General features: G+C 41.1%; 1 long non-coding RNA gene across 1 annotated transcript; it reads left to right on the top strand.

The window, feature by feature from the left end:
- Window positions 1-11,040: 11,040 nt before the first annotated feature.
- Window positions 11,041-12,704, top strand: LOC146717210 (uncharacterized). The gene is made up of 2 exons (XR_014921882.1): window positions 11,041-11,196; window positions 11,960-12,704. It is a non-coding gene; the product is annotated as an uncharacterized LOC146717210 (long non-coding RNA).
- The last annotated feature ends 269 nt before the right edge of the window (window positions 12,705-12,973 follow it).

Below are 12,973 nucleotides of genomic sequence, written 5' to 3' on the forward strand. Positions count from 1 at the left end.
CCACCCGTCTCCGCTGGAGGGTCCGAGAGGCCCGTTAAGCCACTTGCCTCGTCAGCTGGGGGTTCGGGAGGACCCAGTCAGCGCGCCCGGCCAGCCTCCTGTTCTGCTCCGTCGCCGCCGGTGCCTCCCGCCTGGCCGGCCTCCTGACCTGTTTTCTGGGCTCTTGGACCATCAGCCTCCGGGCCGCCCCCCTGACCTGCCCGGGTTTGGACTGTTGTGCCGTCAGCCTCCAGGCCGGCCCCCTGAACTTTTTCGAGACTGTTGCCTGGGCCTCTGCGCCTTTCATGGGCTCTTTTGTTTGTTTGCTTTTGGACGATGCCTGGGCCTTTGTGCTGTTGTTTTGGACATTGTTCCTGTGTTTTGTTCTGTTGCTTTCCGGGCTCCATTGTTTGTTCTTTTTTTGTTTCTGGCTCCTTGTTTGGTTTTGTTTTCTGTCTTATCTCAGTGTGTTCAGTTTACGCTTCCTTTTGTCTCGTCAGTTCTGATTTGCCCCAGCTGTGTTTCCCTCCTGTTATTCATTCCCTGATTGCTCCTTCTGTGTATTTAAGCCCTGTGTTTCTCTGTGTCCGTGTCGCGATCTACCATTTATTTTGCTGTGTGTTTTGCCCATCCACCGGTGTTAGTTTATTTTGAGTTTTTTCTAGTTATGTGATGTTTGCGTTCAGCATTAAAGCTGTTTTGGTTTAAGTTCTGTCTCCGGAGTCTGCAGCTTGGGTCCTATCCCTGTCCGCACACAGCCGTCACCTAACACTTATTCACACTTTTTAATGCATTTAAGTGTCTACGAGCAACTTGTGGTTAGTATCTTTGGAATGCTTTCTATGACGTTAAGAAAATAAAACAGGAAGAGAGACACAAGTGAACTGAGAAGCACAATAAACTTCACACAAATAAACAGGGCAACAGAATGGTAAATGAAACCAATAAACCCAAAGTCACTAAACTAAGAACTAGAGGCCAAATGAGAAGGAACCAAAACCCAGCATCAGAAGATAACAACATTTATAAGGAAATACAAAATAAAACAATAACAGAAACTATAAAATAATCCAGAAGATGAACCTCAATCACTTCTCAAAGCCCAAAAGGAAACTAACAGAAAGCTGCAAACCAGAGCCCAAGACCCAAGGAACACGACACATCCACTTTCATCAGAAGTGAAATGACTAGCTGAATACAATTTCTAGTACTGGAGTGGAGCCACTTTGGAGGAAACACTGCTACTAAAACTGTTGAATTTATGTTGCAGGCTTAGTGAAATGGAGACATTTATTCATTCTCAAATATCCTAAAGCTTCCATGTGAGCACAGTATGTGACAGCTTAATGTGAATTTCAGTGTTTCTCAAGGTTCTGCAGTGTTTGATTACTTTAGAGAAAAATCATTATTTTGTATTAAAACCAAATATAGAAGCTAAAAAAGCGAGTCAGTGCACTTCTTAGAATACGTCAATGCAACTTTTCCATTTTTTGTGATATTGTTTATGATTTCCACACAATTTAACACCCACATTTATGCAGCATGCATTACAAATGCATCAAACTTTTTATAGCTTAAAAACATTTTGTTAAATACTCGACACTATTATCCTTATTTGTGTATAATTTACATTTACAGTCAGTCACCTGTTTAAAAATGTTTCTCAGCTGGATGGAATAAACTTTGAAATAAATCTAATTCTAGTCATTTTTACATTTGAGCAGTGACTACCAGGAAGGCCTTAATAGGATTGTTGAAAACTTCCTGGCGATAGCTCAGTGTTCATTTTAAAGCTGCGTTTACACATGCAGGAAAGAGTGTGGCTGTCAAGATGTAGACGAGTGAATCAAGCTTCAAAGAAGACAATATCTGAAATATGTGAACCCTTTATTCGGTGAAACCCTGCTGTGATTCACTTAAAGAAGCTTTTATTTTTTTACATTTCCATGGAATGAACCGAAAGTAATGAGGATAATAAACAGGAGACCACTGAGAAAGTTAAAAAAGGTCCCAATAAATCAAATCAAAAGAAAGTGACAGATGCTGATTAATGCTGAAGACACAAGAGAGACGAGGACAAATTCTGAGAAGGAAGAAAAACTGTAAAAGTATTATTTACAGTTTTCCAAGGCAGAATTAAATCCATCGAATTTCAAGATACAAATCTGAAACCTGCCATTAAATGACTGATATTTGACACAAACAATCACAGGTCTTTCTGCTTCTTAATGGTTGTTTACATCAGGAACAGTGTTTTAGTTTTCTTCTGTTCAGAATAATAAGTCTCTCCCTATCTGACACCCTAAGGGTTTCTCTTTATTCTACAATAATTTATCAAAAACCTTTATACTACGCATATTTTTTGAGTTAAAGGCCCTCAAACTGCTTCAAGGTGGGTCACCATTTTTCAGGACTCTATGTAAAAGGGGACATGAAACGCTACACATATAAAGGCTAATTTTCACCATTAAGCCCTGTTCTCAAAAACAAAGTCCTCATTTAGGAAGTACTTTACAAACCTGAACATTACGGCTAACACCTGTATTTTCCCGTTTGAGTGCAGCTAGCTAGCTAGCCTGTTACTGCTAAAGAGACAGAATAGCTATGTCCCAATTCATAGGCCTTTGTGGTCTACGTGGGCTGGGTCTTTCGAAGACCGAGAAGGCTGGAAGTGCGATGCTGTGAAATGGGACTGTCTAGCCTTCAGATCTGCGTCACCGATGTCTCGTTGGAGTTTAATAAACTCAGCCATCTGCTCCTCGCTCGCTAATGTATAACAGGACACTGGAGTAAACTCTTGACCATCTCACACTTCTGTTTAATCGGTTTTCTGTGTGACGTTTATTCAGCTGTGTGAAAACTATAACTTTAATCTCAGCCAAACTGATTTGTTAGTGCATGCTTGAGGTATATATGTTTAGTTAAAACCCCCAGAATGAATTCAACACAAATCAGGAGGTTACATACTTACGTATCGATCCTATCACGCTAGAATCGATCTGATAATAATATCAGCGTTGGCATCAATAATGCCGATATCTGGACCGATGGATGGAAGATTCACATTTTGACATGTCTGTGTTTGAAGCTGAAACGTGTTCATTTTTGTTCCACCATGAAGAAAAAGGAGACTATTCATCAGTGAGTGGCGTTAAGGTGACTGTTTTTGCGGTTCGGTGCCATATAAATAAACCCGACTCAAACTGAAACTGAATTTGCACTGTGGCATACTTTTGCTATTCACTTTGACCATGTACCTGGTAAATTGTTAAAGAGTTGAGCACATTTTTCTTATTATTGTAACAGGATTTTGCCACACTTCACAACATTTATCCCCGTGGCCCTGGTGATAACAGTCATTACAGAAGAATGATAGCTTTTCAACAGGGGGCACCAAACTGCAGTTGCTGACTGCAGCTGGAACTGTTTCAAATATCCACAATTATAGAAGCGCCCGACCCTTTTGATAAAAACACCATTGTATTTAGCCTTAGGCTAATATTCTGCTTACAAATATGATATTTTTTAATCAAAGGAGCTGAGAGCATTCTCCTTTTGCTTGCATTTAATTCAGCAAGTCAAATAACTCACACAGCCTGCAGTGCTGCCATCCATGACCTCTGACCTCACCGTGGAGGGCTCCTGCAGTCACCATTGAAGAGCAACACTGATATATAATGTTTTTTTCCTCTGTTTGTTTTTCTGACTTGCAAACAACTGTGACAGGAGGGTTTACGTATTCTCAACAGTGATAATTTGTATGTATCATTTTTAAACAACCACTGTTCTTTTTCTTTTTTCTCTACATATTTAATGGACATCTGCATTAAATAAATATGTCTATCAGATGCAGAACATGCCGAAGAGAGCAGCAATGATAAATTATTCACGGCAAACAGAAACCTCCATCCGAAAATTAGATGCGAGAGCGTTTTTGTTCTGGCTCTCCTCCTCTCTTTACCTCTCTTTTTCACTCTAATGCTCTCTCGCTCTTTCGCTCTCTCGCTCTCTTCTGCTCTGCATTTCTCTCTCTCTCTCTCTCTCTCTGCCCACTCTCTATCTTTGGAGTACCTGCCAAATTCTCTATGATATTTCCCTTTGAGAGGGATAAAGAGAGATGAGAGGGAGGCAGGGAAGCAGAAAGGGATGGATGGATGGAGGGAGATTTGGGGAGTGAGGGAGAGAGCAGAGGGACCGAGGGAAGAAGGTGATGGAGGGAGTGGAGAAAGGAGGAGAGGGTGTAGGCAGGTAGAAGAGACAGACTGACTGGGGGAAATAGTAAATTAAGGAAGGAGTAAAGGGAGAGAGAGAGCGAGAGTAGTTCAGTATATCTGTCACTATGTTTTATTACCTGGAAGGGACCCAACATAGAGGAGCAGGGAGCTTAGCTTAGGTTTTCAACAAGCCCACAGAAGTCCATCTCTTTGTCTCTCTACAGACCTCGTGCCTCCCCCCCCAGCATTTACCTAATCTCAGAAATCACCGCTTGAATTAAAATGAAAAAGGTTCCCGTTCCCTACTTGTGACTTTACAGAAATTGTAACGTTGATCAAACAAAAAAAGGCTAATTGCTTTTCTCATTTAGGCTCTTTTCAGGGACAATATGAAGAAAACGAGAGCCAAATTTGGGAGGAATGGTGGGCGGTATGTCGTGGGCTACGAGAACACAGAACTGCAGACAGAGTCAGAGGTGAATAAACTTCAGGTGAACTTGTGTTCAGCTGCACTGAAACCTGTGATTAAAAGAGAAGTCACTAACTGCATAGTGCACTGTTTTTCTTTTTCGCTTCAGTGTCCAGGGCTTTCTTATATCATATATAATCTCAAAACTCATGATTTCCCCCCCAAAATAAATAAATAAATAGGAACAAAATTGAAAAAACAGCAAACAAAAAATATCAATTTTATTCCTTAAATGCCTAAAGTTTGGGTGTACGATTTGTAATTTGTGGCTGCCGTAGTTTTGGATGACCATCTTGCAATGTGCAAAAAAACAGAATAAATCAAGAATGCTCAAAATGAAATGTTTGGTAGTACACTAAGCAAAAGTGTAACTGAGTTGACCCAGTTGAAGTGTTTGGTACAGCATGTTCTCGAGCTATTTTCACCATGAGAAGAAACATTTCAGTCTACCTACATCAAACATACTCCACTGCTGTATACCCAACTGTTTACTTTCCAAAGCTTCCCAACTGCTTTCTCATTAGCACGCTCTTTGGTCAACCCCTAGAAAACGAAATGAGGACACTTTGGTTAACAACACATTCCTTGTAGATGTGAGTTGCTAAGGACATGTTCTTTTTAGAGTCTAGACTAACCCGCAGAGCTTTACGTCTGTGAAATTAGTCATACACAATGAGTACTTTCATACCGCAAAGGAGAGACTACTGGCATGCTACAGAAACCTTTCAGTCAAGCACACTAAATCTGGAAAAGGTTTATTTTAGCTTCAGGTTTTTTAAAATTTCATGCTTGCTAGGTGGTGCTCGGTGAGGTCATCTATCTGCAAAAGGCCTTGTTGCTTCAGTGTTCCTTTGAAAGTGGCTTGCGATAAATTCATACAGTTGTTGAAACATCAGTCTGTAGGCACCTTAAACACTGTTTGATTTCACCTCTTTAACAGAACAGATTCAGTCAGCCTTGGTCTGATATGAGGTGAAGGCTAAAACTGAAAAAAGAACCTCACCTTTGATTAAATTGTGTGTTAAATATGATGTCCAGGTACACGGTTTCTCAACCTGTTTTTCTCTTATGACATAAAACTGGACTTCTTGATACTTAGTTACACTTAGTAGGTAATATTTGAAAAGTGGGCTTTGTGCCACTGCCGATTCAATCTTTGGTATATTAATATGATAGGGGAACTCCACCTTAGCACCACTTAAGTCACCTAGAGAAAACCCCCAAATGCTTAAGCTGAGCTGGAGATAGTAATTAGCAGATCTGTTTGTGGTCACAATGGTTTGCTTCCAGGTCTTAGTGTGGATAAGTGTCTCTGTGTTAGGATACTGACACATCATATGAGTTTATTCACTAAGCATCAGAGGCCAACAATGTTTCATCGACTTAAATTTCATCGACTTAAATTTCACTAATACTGACTAACAGCAGCTAAATGAAACTAACAGCAGCTAAATGAAACTAACAGCAGCTAACACCAGCAAAACTACACCGCTTACTGTCAGAAGAGTTACGGGTATCGTCGACAACTCACCTCAGTATCACTGTCATCCATCTGAACGGAGCTTCGCTGACTCTTTGACTCGTATTGTACTCCTTTCTCAGAGTTTTACAGCTTTGGCCAGAGATGAGTATGCTTTTCACCGCTTTTCAGATAGTGAAAAATTTCCAGGGCAGATCATGTCTGGAGTCACTTTGCTATCTCTGTAAACTTGTTACTGATAGAAGACTTTTTAAGGTAATTTGGGAATAAAAACATAAAATACTGCAAAATATTTAATTGACATATATCAATTTTTTATTGGTGTATTGCATTTTTTTCATATTGTTCAAATATGTTAAAATGTAGTTTGCACATTTGTTTTTTTAAACAAACAGCTGTTATGGACTACGGCTGAATTTAATGGCCGCTTGCCCCTCCCTTTCTTCCCTCCCCATCCTCAGCTGCCTCCCTCTTTCCGCTCCACCACACCCACACACACTCACGCAGGGCTTGGGGTGCAGGTGTGTCACCAGGGTGCAGGGGAGGCACTCCCCCTCTGTCCCCTTCGGGCCGCCTGTGCCGCAACCTAGACATCCACATTACTCACACTCTCATAACAGATACATATAGGGCCTTGGGGGTGGGCACGTTACACAGCATCCAGAGGATGGTCTGTGTATTCAACCCACCTCTGGCGCTGGTGCCCTACCCTCAATTTTAAATGCATATAGAGACTAAGGGTTTTCGGGAGGAGCCGCGCTGCTCTCTGGCAGGAAGCACCATGCCCTCCTGTGTTTTATATGCACTTTAGAACAGCATGCAGCAACACTACATACAGTGGGGCAAAAAAGTATTTAGTCAGCCACCGATTGTGCAAGTTCCCCCACTCAAAATGATGACAGAGGTCAGTAATTTGCACCAGAGGTACACTTCAACTGTGAGAGACAGAATGTGAAAAAAAAATCCATGAATTCACATGGTAGGATTTGTAAAGAATTTATTCGTAAATCAGGGTGGAAAATAAGTATTTGGTCACCTCAAACAAGGAAAATCTCTGGCTCTCACAGACCTGTAACGTCTTCTGTAAGAAGCTTTTCTGTCCCCCACTCGTTACCTGTATGAATGGCACCTGTTTGAACTCATCATCTGTATAAAAGACACCTGTCCACAGCCTCAAACAGTCAGACTCCAAACTCCGCCATGGCCAAGACCAAAGAGCTTTCGAAGGACACCAGGAAAAGTATTGTAGACCTGCACCAGACTGGGAAGAGTGAATCTACAATAGGCAAGCAGCTTGGTGTGAAAAAATCAACTGTGGGAGCAATCACCAGAAAATGGAAGACATACAAGATCACTGATAATCTCCCACGATCTGGGGCTCCACGCAAGATCTCATCCCGTGGGGTCAAAATGATCATGAGAACGGTGAGCAAAGATCCCAGAACCACACGGGGGGACCTGGTGAATGACCTGCAGAGAGCTGGGACCAAAGTAACAAAGGTCACCATCAGTAACACACTACAACGGCAGGGAATCAAATCCCGCAGTGCCAGACGTGTTCCGCTGCTGAAGCCAGTGCATGTCCAGGCCCGTCTGAAGTTTGCCAGAGAGCACATGGATGATACAGCAGAGGATTGGAGAATGTCATGTGGTCAGATGAAACCAAAGTAGAACTTTTTGGTATAAACTCAACTCATCGTGTTTGGAGGAAGGAGAATACTGAGTTGCATCCCAAGAACACCATACCTACTGTGAAGCATGGGGGTGGAAACATCATGCTATGGGGCTGTTTTTCTGCCAAGGGGACAGGATGACTGATCCGTGTTAAGGACAGAATGAATGGGGCCATGTATCGTGAGATTTTGAGCCAAAACCTCCTTCCATCAGTGTGAACTTTGAAGATGAAACGAGGCTGGGTCTTCCAACATGACAATGACCCAAAACACACCGCCCGGGCAACAAAGGAGTGGCTCCGTAAGAAGCATTTGAAAGTCCTGGAGTGGCCTAGCCAGTCTCCAGACCTCAACCCCATAGAAAATCTGTGGCAGGAGTTGAAAGTCCGTGTTGCTCGGCGACAGCCCCAAAACATCATTGCTCTCGAGAAGATCTGCATGCACTGTAAACCCCAACAGTCTACCTGACTTATAAAGTTTGTGGATATAACAATTAAAATTCCTCACAAAGTTGAAACAACTTAAAACTTTTCTGTTCGGTTAACGATTCAAACAGTTATAATTGTACATGGCTTAGAAGTTAAGAGTAAATACTGCTTTCTTAATTATGATTTTTGAGTAAATGTTTTTTTCCGAGCTCCGCATGTGGACGTCATGACGTCATGACGTCTTCTCTCTAACCTGAACAACGTTGACAGAAAATTCTGTTCAATATGGCTGCCCTTCTCGAGCGACTGGAGAACACATTTGGAGAAACTTGTAAGTAAAACGGAACCTTCGTTATGTTTATTTTTTCCGTAAAAAAGCAAGTATATTAATATGTTGCAGCCAATAACTTGTTTTCGAATGCGCTGTTGTGTTAAAAAGCACAGACCCAGGTGGTGAATAGTTGTTTGCGGTTGTTCGCGCTCTTTTTCAAACATAGATTATGTCGTCAGTTTTACAGTTTTAACCGATTAAAACACAGTTTTACGAAGAATCACACATAAAGAAAGGGTCTTAGTGATATTTTAACGACCCCTTGCCAACGCAAGAAAGTTGGCGTTTTTACAACAGCAGCCTCATTGTTCGGCAGGTTTTTTTTTTTTCTTCTCATTAGCATCATTCAAAAGTGACTTAGCTAGCAGTGGCAACTTCTATCTAAAACAATTGAAATATAGCAAGGTGTTGTATATTTAGTGTGCTGATAAGGTTTTCAATATTTTTATTTTTTCTTCCAAGGCTGAAGGCCAAAGACAAAAAGACAGAAGAAAAAAAAATTCAGACTGCAATTAATTTCAGGTGGAGACAGTAAACACAGGTGAGTTGAAAGATCTATTGAAGAAACCATTCATTAAGTCCCTTAAGGTGAAGATTTCATATATTGATAATGATAAAATTAACACAAATTAAAAGTTTCACTGATAAACACACAATTTTTCCTTGCTTTGAACCCCATGTTCTATATAGATCACAGCTCTGATCTGGAGAACACTATTTTAAAATACTGTGTAGGGTTTTTGTCAAATGATTAAGAAACATACTCTCTGTCACAAGAGACAGAAAGGTTGTATCTTAAAAGAAAAGTCTCCAAAATTTAGTAGAGTCTGATGTCATGCAGTTTCATAAACATGTACAGTGGGGCAAAAAAGTATTTAGTCAGCCACCGATTGTGCAAGTTCTCCCACCTAAAATGATGACAGAGGTCAGTAATTTGCACCAGAGGTACACTTCAACTGTGAGAGACAGAATGTGAAAAAAAAAATCCATGAATCCACATGGTAGGATTTGTAAAGAATTTATTTGTAAATCAGGGTGGAAAATAAGTATTTGGTCAATAACAAAAATACAACTCAATACTTTGTAACATAACCTTTGTTGGCAATAACAGAGGTCAAACGTTTACTATAGGTCTTTACCAGGTTTGCACACACAGTAGCTGGTATTTTGGCCCATTCCTCCATGCAGATCTTCTCGAGAGCAGTGATGTTTTGGGGCTGTCACCGAGCAACACGGACTTTCAACTCCCGCCACAGATTTTCTATGGGGTTGAGGTCTGGAGACTGGCTAGGCCACTCCAGGACTTTCAAATGCTTCTTACGGAGCCACTCCTTTGTTGCCCGGGCCGTGTGTTTTGGATCATTGTCATGTTGGAAGACCCAGCCTCGTTTCATCTTCAAAGTTCTCACTGATGGAAGGCGGTTTTGGCTCAAAATCTCACGATACATGGCCCCATTCATTCTGTCCTTAACACGGATCAGTCGTCCTGTCCCCTTGGCAGAAAAACAGCCCCATAGCATGATGTTTCCACCCCCATGCTTCACAGTAGGTATGGTGTTCTTGGGATGCAACTCAGTATTCTTCTTCCTCCAAACACGACGAGTTGAGTTTATACCAAAAAGTTCTACTTTGGTTTCATCTGACCACATGACATTCTCCCAATCCTCTGCTGTATCATCCATGTGCTCTCTGGCAAACTTCAGATGGGCCTGGACATGCACTGGCTTCAGCAGCGGAACACGTCTGGCACTGCGGGATTTGATTCCCTGCCGTTGTAGCGTGCTACTGATGGTGACCTTTGTTACTTTGGTCCCAGCTCTCTGCAGGTCATTCACCAGGTCCCCCCGTGTGGTTCTGGGATCTTTGCTCACCGTTCTCATGATCATTTTGACCCCAAGGGATGAGATCTTGCGTGGAGCCCCAGATCGAGGGAGATTATCAGTGGTCTTGTATGTCTTCCATTTTCTGATGATTGCTCCCACAGTTGATTTTTTCACACCAAGCTGCTTGCCTATTGTAGATTCACTCTTCCCAGTCTGGTGCAGGTCTACAATACTTTTCCTGGTGTCCTTCGAAAGCTCTTTGGTCTTGGCCATGGCGGAGTTTGGAGTCTGACTGTTTGAGGCTGTGGACAGGTGTCTTTTATACAGATGATGAGTTCAAACAGGTGCCATTCATACAGGTAACGAGTGGGGGACAGAAAAGCTTCTTACAGAAGACGTTACAGGTCTGTGAGAGCCAGAGATTTTCCTTGTTTGAGGTGACCAAATACTTATTTTCCACCCTGATTTACGAATAAATTCTTTACAAATCCTACCATGTGGATTCATGGATTTTTTTTTCACATTCTGTCTCTCACAGTTGAAGTGTACCTCTGGTGCAAATTACTGACCTCTGTCATCATTTTAAGTGGGGGAACTTGCACAATCGGTGGCTGACTAAATACTTTTTTGCCCCACTGTATTCTCCCCAAAGAATGACACCTGAAAACTTTGCGTTAAATGAACTTTTCTTTTCCCTTTTTAGGAGGCGCCTGATATCAACGTGAAACGCACTGCAGTACTTCGTGCCCTTCCTGTATACCTGCGGGAGGAGGACCCATAATTCTTTTAGACATGTAATGTAAGTGTATTTTTGCATTACTTAAATTCTGCCAGTAAGATAAAATGCTATGGATTTTTTTAAATACAATTTAATACCCTAGCAGCTACCAAATTGTACAAACAAAATACCCTCTCTGTAGAAAACCCACACACACACAGGTCAGGAGCAGGGCACAGGCGTATCACAGCACTATGGCTATGCTGCAGGTGGCCCAAAAACCAGGCTGAAGTCAAGATTTAGTTTCTTTTTGAGATAAAATCATGAAATAAAAAATTACTTTTTTTTTTTAGAAAAATAATAAAAATACAAATTATGTAATGCAAGAAGCTAACACGTTAATGTACATGTTTCAAAAAAAGTAGAGTACCCTAACTCGTTACAAAGTAACCCACTACACTGCTGAATGTTTTGCTAGATTACAGGTCATGCTTGTCACATTCTCTCAAACCAACCTTACTTATTTAATTGGGGCGATCGTGGCTCAAGAGTTGGGAGTTCGCCTTGTAATCAGAAGGTTGCCGGTTCGAGCCCTGGCTCCGACAGTCTCGGTCGTTGTGTCCTTGGGCAAGACACTTCACCCGTTGCCTACTGGTGGTGGTCAGAGGGCCCGCTGGTGCCAGTGTCCGGCAACCTCGCCTCTGTCAGTGCGCCCCAGGGTGGCTGTGGCTACAATGTAGCTGCCATCACCAGTGTGTGAATGGGTGTGAATGTCTGGATGACTGAATGTGTAAAGCGCTATACAAATACAGGCCATTTACCATTGATACTGTGTCTATTCCAGGCGGACGCATTGGATGAGTCGACCCTCATTGACACTCCAGTTGCCCTTCTCACAGTGGTTACCGACGGCGCTTCCCAGTCCAGTCCATTTTACTTCCTCAAGCATGGCTGTTTTGGTGAAAGGCGACTAGGTGATGCGTGATATTCCCAGATTTGCAAATGCATTTGCTTTATTGTTTGGCTTGATCTATGCTCTGCATTTAGACTACCCCAGGAAGCTGGTTCACACATTTGCCTTAGTCCAAAATATCTTCATGGGGCTTGATGACGGCAAACCCCTGAAACCCCTGCCTACATGCTCTTAAGGAATATAAGGCAATGTTTGTTAGGACACGCACTCTGTTACTGAGCACTTTGTTTGAAGCACTTTAAGCACTTTAAGTTTACTACAGGCTTTGGGTGGATTTAACTCCATCAGTTTACCTAATTTTCCTATACTTGACTGCCTTATCTGGTTATTTGGAAGCTGATCGTCTTTGTACCCATTTTAAAAAATTGTTTTTCATTTCTATTTAAAAAAAAGTGATTAGTATTTGACTTTTTGTTTTGCATTTTTGTGTATTTTGAGAAAGATGCAATTAGGACTGATGTCGTCCTTTGTGAGTTTATAAAAAGATAAATGTTCTACACAGAATTTATAATGCTCACTTTATGGTGCCAATGTCCATGTTAGTTGTTTTATAAAAACATTTGTGATGTTTTTAAATTTTCATGAAAAAATGTTAAATAAACAAAATGTAAAGTAACTGAATTTCCGTACTTTTTTTTTTTTAGTAGTCTACACTCACAACATAAATATCTTTTAATTAATAATCAGATAATTTGAGTTTAGGTTGTAATATAATTGCATTGTGTTGCATCAAAATAATAAACTACAAGAAACACAAAAATATTGAAATTAAAGTATACAGTCTTTGAGTAAAGCTCAATTAATAAAATATAAAATATAATTTAAAATTTTTAGGTTAACAATAAATACAAATTTTGAGTACCCCATACTTAGAAGATATGAGTT

The sequence above is a fragment of the Copadichromis virginalis genome, linkage group LG2, assembly GCF_057382275.1.
Source record: "Copadichromis virginalis isolate Kocher_CV1m ecotype Utaka linkage group LG2, C_Virginalis_male_GT1.1, whole genome shotgun sequence".
NCBI lineage: Eukaryota > Metazoa > Chordata > Actinopteri > Cichliformes > Cichlidae > Copadichromis > Copadichromis virginalis.